The sequence below is a fragment of the Arachis stenosperma genome, chromosome 3 (assembly GCF_014773155.1).
Source record: "Arachis stenosperma cultivar V10309 chromosome 3, arast.V10309.gnm1.PFL2, whole genome shotgun sequence".
Lineage (NCBI taxonomy): Eukaryota > Viridiplantae > Streptophyta > Magnoliopsida > Fabales > Fabaceae > Arachis > Arachis stenosperma.
The window spans coordinates 139,287,101-139,298,226 of NC_080379.1; the positions used below are offsets into that span (position 1 = coordinate 139,287,101).

General features: G+C 41.4%; 1 non-coding gene across 1 annotated transcript; it reads right to left on the minus strand.

Annotated features, from left to right (window-relative positions):
- Positions 1 to 5,282: 5,282 nt before the first annotated feature.
- On the minus strand, positions 5,283 to 5,390 carry LOC130972692 (small nucleolar RNA R71). Its single transcript, XR_009083856.1, has one exon. It is a non-coding gene; the product is annotated as a small nucleolar RNA R71 (small nucleolar RNA).
- Between the last annotated feature and the right edge of the window lie 5,736 nt (positions 5,391 to 11,126).

Genomic DNA, 11,126 nt, shown 5'->3' on the forward strand with positions numbered 1-11,126 from the left:
GGATGGATGACCCCCATAATTAATTACCTCACAACAGAGGCCCTCCCTACAGATGAGAAAGAAGCAAAGAAGTTAAAACGGGAAGCACAATACTATACCATCATAAATAACACTTTATACAAAAGAGGGATTTCAACACCATTGCTAAAATGCGTGCCGACTTACAATACTAAGGACATCTTAGAAGAAGTACACAGTGGCATTTGTGGCAATCACCTCGGAGCATAAGCACTCGCCAAAAAAGTACTACGGGCCGGATTCTATTGGCCAACCCTACAAAAAGAAGCCACAGACTTCGTAAGGACATGTTCGCCATGTCAGAAGCATGCCAACTTCCACCCGCTCCACCCAAGGAACTCATCAGCGTAACCTCACTGTGGCCATTCGCAAAATGGGGACTCGATCTCCTCAGACCCTTTCCCCAAAGATCCGGACAGGTCAAATTCCTCATAGTAGGAATAGACTACTTCACAAAATGGATCGAGGCAGAACCCCTAGCCAATGCCACAGCTCAAAGATGTCAGAAATTCCTGTATCGAAATTTCGTCACAAGGTTCAGAGTTCCATACTCCATCACTACAGACAATGGTACCTAGTTCACAGACGCAGGCTTCAGAAAACTAGTGGCCGACCTGAATATAAAACAACAATTCACCTCTGTTGAGCATCCCCAAGCCAATGGGCAAGCCGAAGCTGCCAACAAAGTCATATTAGCAGGGATAAAACGGATATTACAGGATGCAAAGGTAGCCTGGGCTGAAGAGCTCCCACAAGTCCTCTGGGCATATCGAACGACCCCACATTCCCCAACAAGGGAATCACCTTTCTGATTAGCTTACGGAATGGAGGCTATGATCCCGGTAGAGGTTGAAGAAAGATCCCCTAGAGTGATCTACTATAGTGAAGAAGCCAATCCCCAACTTCAAAGGGAAGAGCTCAAATTACTCCCAGAAGTCCGAGAAAGAGCTCGGATAAGGGAAGAAGCATTGAAACGACGAATGGCTTCCAGATACAATCAAAAAGTAATACAGCAGACCTTCATGAAGAATGACCTCATTCTAATCCGAAATGACATTGGAACAACTCGACCTGGAGAAGAAAAGCTGGCTGCAAATTGGAAAGGACCCTACCGAGTCATAGAAGTGCTAGGGAAGGGCTACTACAGGCTTTCCGAACTCGACGGGCGAGAGCTGCCAAGGTCATGGCACGCCTGCAACTTAAGAAGGTACTATAGTTAGGGAGGATAAGGGACCTTGGGACAAGGCACACTCTTTTTCCTGAAAAGGTTTTTTAACGAGGTGCCAGGCCCAAGACCTACAAACTAACCCCCACGTGTATATATTTGCATTTCTCTTAATAAAATTTTTTCAGATTTTCTACAAACGTTCAAGTCGTATTATTCTAAAAACAATCATCGCCCAATTATAAAGCTACAGATTGACAGAAAGTGAAAACCAAATTCACTGTGCGATCACGATAAAAACGAGGGTTAAAACCCAAAATTCTACAAAATCGGCAAAGATGAAAATAGAATAATACAAGAAGCTATAGAAAGTGATCCATAGAAAGAACCTGACGAGGTCCTAATAAAATGGATTGCTATAAAATAGCTTAAAAGCTGGCTGATGAGCGGATAATTTGTACCCTTTTTGGCATTGTTTTTAGTATGTTTTTAGTAGTTTTAGTTGAGTTCTTAGTATATTTTTATTATTTTTTAGTTAAAATTCACTTTTCTGGACTTTACTATGAGTTTGTGTGTTTTTCTGTGATTTCAGGTATTTTCTGGCTGAAATTGAGGGACCTGAGCAAAAATCTGATCCAGAGACTGAAAAGGACTGCAGATGCTGTTGGATTCTGACCTCCCTGCACTCGAAGTGAATTTTTTGGAGTTACAGCCCAATTGGCGCGCTCTCAACGGCTTTGGAAAGTAGACATCCTGGGCTTTCCAGCAATATATGATAGTCCATACTTTGCCCAAGATTTGATGGCCCAAACCGGCGTTCAAAGTCACCCTCAGAATTCCCAGCGTTAAACGCCGGAACTGGCACCAAAATGGGAGTTAAACGCCCAAACTGGCATAAAAGCTGGCGTTTAACTCCAAGAAGAGTCTCTACACGAAATTGCTTCATTGCTCAGCCCAAGCACACACCAAGTGGGCCCGGAAGTGGATTTTTATGTCATTTACTCATCTCCGTACACCCTAGGCTACTAGTTCTCTATATATAGGACCTTTTACTATTGTATTTTCATCTTTGGAGCTTTTGATCACGTTTTTATGATTGAACTCACTTTGGGAGGCTGGCCATTCGGCCATGCCTAGACCCTGTTCTTATGTATTTTCAACGGTGGAGTTTCTACACACCATAGATTAAGGTGTGGAGCTCTGCTGTACCTCGAGTATTAATGCAATTACTATTGTTCTTCTATTCAATTCCGCTTGTTCTTTGTCCAAGATATTCATTTGCACCCAAGAACATGATGAATGTGATGATTATGTGACGCTCATCATCATTCTCACTTATGAACAAAGTGACTGACAACCACTCTTGTTCTACAAGCAACCAAGGCTCTAGTGTTTATCTCTTGGATTCTTTAACCGGAATCTTCGTGGTATAGGCGAGAACTGATGGCGGCATTCAAGAGAATCCGGAAGGTCTAAACCTTGTCTGTGGTATTCTGAGTAGGATTCAATGATTGAATGACTGTGACGTGCTTCAAACTCCTAGCAGGCGGGGCGTTAGTGACAGACGCAAAAGAATCACTGGATTCTATTCCGGCCTGACCGAGAACCGACAGTTGATTAGCCATATGCTGTGACAGAGCATAGGAACATTTTCACTGAGAGGATGGGAGGTAGCCACTGACAACGGTGAAACCCTTGCATAAGCTTGCCATGGAAAGGAGTAAGAAGGATTGGATGAAGACAGTAGGAAAGCAGAGAGACGGAAGGGAAGGCATCTTCATACGCTTATCTGAAGTTCCTACCAATGAATTACATAAGTACCTCTATCTTTATCTTTATGCTTTATTCGTATATCACCATACCCATTTGAGTCTGCCTGACTAAGATTTACAAGGTGACCATAGCTTGCTTCATACCAACAATCTCCGTGGGATCGACCCTTACTCACGTAAGGTATTACTTGGACGACCCAGTGCACTTGCTGGTTAGTTGTGCAAAGTTGTGTAGTGATCACAATTTCGCGCACCAAGTTTTTGGCGCCGTTGCCGGGGATTGTTCGAGTTTTGAGCAAGCTTTTGGTCCGGTAACATCAGTGCCAAAATCCGGCAACAGCACCAAGTTTTTGGCGCCGTTGCCGGGGATTGTTTTGTGTATGGACAACTGACGGTTCATCTTATTGCTTAGATCAGGTATTTTTTTTCTTCAGAGTTCTTAAGAATGAATTCTAGTGTTTCATGATAATCTGTTGAAATCTGGCTGGCTGAGAAGCCATGTCTAACTTATTGGACCGAGGTTTCAACTGATCATCACAAGAGCTTGTTGATCTCTATCAATCTTGCTATTGGAGCAATGATCTGCTAAGGCTTGGCTGGCCATTGGCCATGTCTAGTGTTTTGGACCGAAGCTTTCTTTGAAAGCTTGGCTGGCTGTGAAGCCATGTCTAATTCCTGGACCGGAGTCTTAGACTAGCATTGCAATGATTCCTGGAATCCAAATTAAGAATTCTGAAACTTTTTTTTTATTCTCATATAATTTTCGAAAAAAGCACAAAAAAATTACAAAATCATAAAAACCAAAAATATTTTATGTTTCTTGTTTAATTCTAGTGTCTAATTTTAAGTTTGGTGTTTTGCATGTATTGTTTATTTGATCTTGGTTCTATTTTCAAGTCAATAGTACAGGGAACTGAAGATTCAGAACATGCAGCAGAGGAATTACACAGAAAAAGCTGGGCGTTCAAAACGCCCAGTGAAGAAGGACAGACTGGCGTTTAAACGCCAGCCAGGGTGCCTGGTTGGGCGTTTAACGCCCCAAAAGGTAGCATTTTGGGTGTTAAACGCCAGAATGTGCACCATTCTGGGCGTTTAACGCCAGGATGGCACAAGGGGGAGGATTTTGTTTTCAAATCAATTTTTTTTCAAGATTTCAAAGTTTTTCAAAATCAAATCTTTTTCAAATCATATCTTTTCAATCAAATGTTTTCAAAATCAATTTCTTTCCTTTTTCAAAGATACTTGCTATCAATTAATGATTTGATTTAACATTTCAAGTATGTTGCCTTTTCTATTGAGAAAGGTTTAATGTTTGAATCATATCTTTTCTTGTTAGGCAAGTCATTAATTTTTTTTTCAAATCTTTTTTAAAATTGTTTTCAAATCATATCTTCTCAATCACATTTTTTTTAAACCAATCATATCTTCTTAACCTCATCTTTTTCAAAATAGTTTTCAATCAAATCTTTTTGACTTCTAATTTCAAAATCTTTTTCAAAAATCACTTGATTCCTTCTCCACTGTGAGTTTTCGAAAATTATCAATCAATTTTTCAAAATGATTTTAAAAACTTTTTAATTAATTTTCGAAAATTCTCTTCCCCTCTTCCCACATCCTTCTATTTATGGAGTACCACTCCTTCTCAATGCAGAATTCGAACTCTATCTGATTAAGTTCGAATTCTTCTACCTCTTTCTTCTACTTTTCTTTTCTTCTGACACCTTAAGGAATCTCTATACTGTGACATAGAGGATTCCACATTTTCTTGTTCTCTTCTCTTTCATATGAGCAGGAGCAGAGGCAAAGGCATTCTTGTTGAAGCTGACCCTGAACCTGAAAGGACCTTGAAGCGAAAGCTAAGAGAAGCTAAGGCACAACTCTCTGTAGAGGACCTAACAGAAATCTTCAAAGAAGAAGAACCCATGGCAGCCGAAAACAACAACAATGCAAACAATGCAAGGAAGGTGCTGGGTGACTTTACTGCACCTACTCCCGACTTCTATGGGAGAAGCATCTCTATCCCTGCCATTGGAGCAAACAACTTTGAGCTTAAACCTCAATTAGTTTCTCTAATGCAACAGAATTGCAAGTTTCATGGACTTCCATTGGAAGATCCTCATCACTTCTTAGCTGAATTCTTGCAAATCTGTGACACTGTCAAGACTAATGGGGTTGACCCTGAGGTCTACAGACTTATGCTATTTCCTTTTGCTGTAAGAGACAGAGCTAGGACATGGTTGGATTCACAACCTAAAGAAAGCCTGGACTCATGGGAAAAGCTAGTCAATGCCTTCTTGGCAAAGTTCTTTCCACCTCAAAAATTGAGTAAGCTTAGAGTGGAAGTCCAAACCTTCAGACAGAAGGATGGAGAATCCCTCTATGAAGCTTGGGAAAGATACAAACAATTGATCAGAAAATGTCCTTCTGACATGCTTTCTGAATGGAGCATCATAGGTATTTTCTATGATGGTCTCTCTGAACTATCCAAGATGTCTTTGGATAGCTCTGCTGGAGGATCTCTTCATTTGAAGAAGACGCCTACAGAAGCTCAAGAGCTGATTGAAATGGTTGCAAATAACCAATTCATGTACACTTCTGAAAGGAATCCTGTGAACAATGGGACTAATCAGAAGAAAGGAGTTCTTGAGATTGATACTCTGAATGCCATTCTGGCTCAGAACAAGATATTGACTCAACAAGTCAATTTGATCTCTCAAAGTCTGTCTGGAATGCAAAGTGCACCAAGCAGTACTAAGGATGTTTCATCTAAAGAAAAAGCCTATGATCCTGAGAACCCTTCAATGGAAGAGGTGAATTACCTAGGAGAACCCTATGGAAACACCTATAATTCTTCATGGAGAAATCACCCAAATTTCTCATGGAAGAATCAAGAAAGACCTCAACAAGGTTTTAACAACAATAATGGTGGAAGAAACAGGTTTAGCAATGGCAAGCCTTTTCCATCATCTTCTCAGCAACAGACAGAGAATTCTAAGCAGAACCCCTCTGACTTAGCAACTATGGTCTCTGATCTAATCAAAACCACTCAAAGTTTCATGACTGAAACAAGGTCCTCCATTAGGAATTTGGAGGCACAAGTGGGGCAGCTGAGCAAGAAAGTTACTGAACTCCCTCCTAGTACTCTTCCAAGCAATACAGAAGAAAATCCAAAAGGAGAGTGCAAGGTCATCAATATGGCCGAATTTGGAGAGGAAGGAGAGGTAGTGAACGCCACTGAGGAAGACCTCAGTGGGCGTGCACTGACCTCCATTGAGTTGCCCCAATGAGGAACCATGGGAATCTGAAGCTCAAAATGAGACCATAGATATTCCATTGGACTTACTTCTGCCTTTCATGAGCTCTGATGAGTATTCTTCCTCTGAAGAGGATGAGTATGTCACTGAAGAGCAAGTTGCTAAATACCTTGGAGCAATCATGAAGCTAAATGACAAGTTATTTGGAAATGAGACTTGGGAGAATGAACCTCCTTTGCTCACCAAAGAACTGGATGACTTGTCTAGGCAGAAATTACCTCAAAAGAGACAAGATCCTGGGAAGTTTTCAATACCTTGTACCATAGGCACCATAACCTTCAAGAAGGCTCTGTGTGACTTAGGGTCAAGTGTAAACCTCATGCCTCTCTCTGTAATGGAGAAGCTAGGGATCTTTGAGGTGCAAGCTGCAAGAATCTCATTAGAGATGGCAGACAACTCAAGAAAACAAGCTCATGGACTTGTAGAGGATGTTTTGGTGAAGATTGAAGACCATTACATCCCTGCTGATTTCATAGTCCTAGAGACTGGGAAGTGCATGGATGAAACCATCATCCTTGGCAAACCCTTCCTAGCCACAGCAAAGGCTGTGATTGATGTTGATAGAGGAGAGTTGATCATTCAAGTGAATGAGGAATCCTTTGTGTTTAAGGCTCAAGGATATCCCTCTGTCATCATGGAGAGGAAGCATGAAGAGCTTCTCTCAAATCAGAGTCAAATAGAGCCCCCACAGTCAAACTCTAAGTTTGGTGTTGGGAGGCCACAACCAAACTCTAAGTTTGGTGTTGAATCCCCACATTCAAACTCTAAGTTTGGTGTTGGGAGGTTCCAACATTGCTCTGAGAAAATGTGAGGCTCCATGAGAGCCATCTGTCAAGCTACTGACATTAAAGAAGCGCTTGTTGGGAGGCAACCCAATGTTATATGTTATCTATTTCTCTTTGTTATTTTATGTTTTTTGTAGGTTGATGATCATAAGAAGACACAAAATCAATTGAAAAAGCAAAAACAGAATGAAAAACAGGAAGAAAAACAGCACACCCTGGAGGAAGAACTCACTGGCGTTTAAACGCCAGTGAGGCTAGCAGTTGGGCGTTTAACGCCCAGTCTGGCACCATTCTGGGCGTTTAACGCCAGAAAGGGGCACCAAACTGGCGTTAAACGCCAGAAAAGGGCAAGAAGCTGGCGTTAAACGCCAGAAATGGGCACCAGCCTGGCGTTTAACGCCAAAAATGGCTCAAAACGTGATTTTGAATGCCATTTGGTGCAGGGATGACTTTTCCTTGACACCACAGGATCTGTGGACCCCACAGGATCCCCACCAACCCCACCACTCACATCCATCCTTCATAAAACCCCACCTACCTCACCATTCAAATTCAAACCACTTTCCCACCCAAACCCACCCTCACTTGACCGAACTTTACCCTTCCCCCTCTCCTATATATACCCTTCTTCACCCCTTCATTTTCACACAACCTAAACACCACTTCTCCCCCATAATGGCCAAACACAAAGCCATTCCCTTCTTCCTCATTCCTTCTTCTTCTACTCTCTTCTTTCTTCTTTTGCTCGAGGACGAGCAAACCTTTTAAGTTTGGTGTGGTAAAAGCATTGCTTTTTGTTTTTCCATAACCATTTATGGCATCCAAGGCCGGAGAAACCTCTAGAAAGAGGAAAGGGAAGACAAAAGCTTTCACCTCCGAGTCATGGGAGATGGAGAGATTCATCTCAAGGGTGCATCAAGACCACTTCTATGAAGTTGTGGCCATGAAGAAGGGTCAACTTTGATCAAATGTTGGACCAAGTCCTGACAGACATTTGTGAAGAGGGCGCACAATGGAAGAGAGATTCAAGAGGCAAGTCGGTTCAATTGAGAAGGCATGACCTCAAACCCGTGGCTAGAGGATGGTTGGAGTTTATCCAACGCTCAATCATTCCCACTAGCAACCGGTCTGAAGTTACTCTAGACCGGGCCATCATGATTCATAGCATCATGATTGGAGAAGAAGTGGAAGTTCATGAGGTTATAGCCCAAGAACTCTATAAGGTGGCGGACAAGTCCTCTACCTTAGCAAGGTTAGCCTTTTCTCATCTCATTTGTCACCTCTGTTATTCAGTTGGAGTTGACATAGAGGGAGACATCCCCATTGATGAGGATAAGCCCATCACTAAGAAAAGGATGGAGCACACAAGAGACCCTTCTCATCATGAGATCCCTGAGATGCCTCAAGGGATGCACTTTCCTCCACAAAACTATTGGGAGCAACTAAACACCTCCCTAGGAGAACTGAGTTCCAACATGGGACAACTAAGGGTGGAGCATCAAGAACACTCCATCATCCTCCATGAAATTAGAGAAGATCAAAGAATCATGAGAGAGGAGCAACAAAGACAAGGAAGAGACATTGAGGAGCTCAAGCACTCCATAGGATCTTCAAGAGGAAGAAAGAGCCGCCATCACTAAGGTGGACCCGTTCTTTAATCTCCTTGTTCTTTATTTTCTGTTTTTCGAATTTTAGTGCTTATGTTTATCTATGTTTGTGTCTTGTGATCATTAGTGTCTTAGTGTCTATGCCTTAAAGTTATGAATGTCCTATGAATCCATCACCTTTCTTAAATGAAAACTGTTTTTATTACAAAAGAACAAGAAGTACAGGATTTCGAATTCATCTTTAAAACTAGCTTAATTAGTTTGATGTGGTGACAATACTTTTTGTTTTCTGAATGTATGATTGAACAGTGCATATGTCTTTTGAATTTGTTGTTCATGAATGTTAAAATTGTTGGCTCTTGAAAGAATGATGAAAAAGGAGACATGTTACTGAGGATCTGAAAAATCATAAACATGATTCTTGAAGCAAGAAAAAGCAGTGAATACAAAAAAAAAGAGAAAAAGAAGGAGAAAAACGAAAAAAAAAAGGGAGAAAGAAAAAAAAAAGAAAGAAAAAGAAAGAAATAAAGTTGCGATCCAAGGCAAAAAGAGTGTGCTTAAGAACCCTGGACACCTCTAATTGGGGACTCTAGCAAAGCTGAGTCACAATCTGAAAAGGTTCACCCAATTATGTGTCGTGGCATGTATGTATCCGGTGGTAATACTGGAAAACAGAGTGCTTTGGGCCACGGCCAAGACTCAATAAGTAGCTGTGTTCAAGAATCATCATACTTAACTAGGAGAATCAATAACACTATCTGGATTCTGAGTTCCTAAAGATACCAATCATTCTGAATTTCAAAGGATAAAGTGAGATGCCAAAACTGTTTGGAGGCAAAAAGCTACTAGTCCCGCTCATCTAATTTGGAGCTATGTTTCATTGATAATTTGGAGTCTATAGTATATTCTCTTCTTTTTATCTTATTTGATTTTCAGTTGCTTGGGGACAAGCAACAATTTAAGTTTGGTGTTGTGATGAGCGGATAATTTGTACCCTTTTTGGCATTGTTTTTAGTATGTTTTTAGTAGTTTTAGTTGAGTTCTTAGTATATTTTTATTAGTTTTTAGTTAAAATTCACTTTTCTGGACTTTACTATGAGTTTGTGTGTTTTTCTGTGATTTCAGGTATTTTCTGGCTGAAATTGAGGGACCTGAGCAAAAATCTGATCCAGAGACTGAAAAGGACTGCAGATGCTGTTGGATTCTGACCTCCCTGCACTCGAAGTGAATTTTTTGGAGCTACAGAAGCCCAATTGGCGCGCTCTCAACGGCGTTGGAAAGTAGACATCCTGGGCTTGCCAGCAATATATGATAGTCCATACTTTGCCCAAGATTTGATGGCCCAAACCGGCGTTCAAAGTCACCCTCAGAATTCCCAGCGTTAAACGCCGGAACTGGCACCAAAATGGGAGTTAAACGCCCAAACTGGCATAAAAGCTGGCGTTTAACTCCAAGAAGAGTCTCTACACGAAATTGCTTCATTGCTCAGCCCAAGCACACACCAAGTGGGCCCGGAAGTGGATTTTTATGTCATTTACTCATCTCCGTACACCCTAGGCTACTAGTTCTCTATATATAGGACCTTTTACTATTGTATTTTCATCTTTGGAGCTTTTGATCACGTTTTTATGATTGAACTCACTTTGGGAGGCTGGCCATTCAGCCATGCCTAGACCCTGTTCTTATGTATTTTCAACGGTGGAGTTTCTACACACCATAGATTAAGGTGTGGAGCTCTGCTGTACCTCGAGTATTAATGCAATTACTATTGTTCTTCTATTCAATTCCGCTTGTTCTTTGTCCAAGATATTCATTTGCACCCAAGAACATGATGAATGTGATGATTATGTGACGCTCATCATCATTCTCACTTATGAACAAGGTGACTGACAACCACTCTTGTTCTACAAGCAACCAAGGCTCTAGTGTTTATCTCTTGGATTCTTTAACCGGAATCTTCGTGGTATAGGCGAGAACTGATGGCGGCATTCAAGAGAATCCGGAAGGTCTAAACCTTGTCTGTGGTATTCTGAGTAGGATTCAATGATTGAATGACTGTGACGTGCTTCAAACTCCTAGCAGGCGGGGCGTTAGTGACAGACGCAAAAGAATCACTGGATTCTATTCCGGCCTGACCGAGAACCGACAGCTGATTAGCCATATGCTGTGACAGAGCATAGGAACATTTTCACTGAGAGGATGGGAGGTAGCCACTGACAACGGTGAAACCCTTGCATAAGCTTGCCATGGAAAGGAGTAAGAAGGATTGGATGAAGACAGTAGGAAAGCAGAGAGACGGAAGGGAAGGCATCTTCATACGCTTATCTGAAGTTCCTACCAATGAATTACATAAGTACCTCTATCTTTATCTTTATGCTTTATTCGTATATCACCATACTCATTTGAGTCTGCCTGACTAAGATTTACAAGGTGACCATAGCTTGCTTCATACCAACAATCTCCGT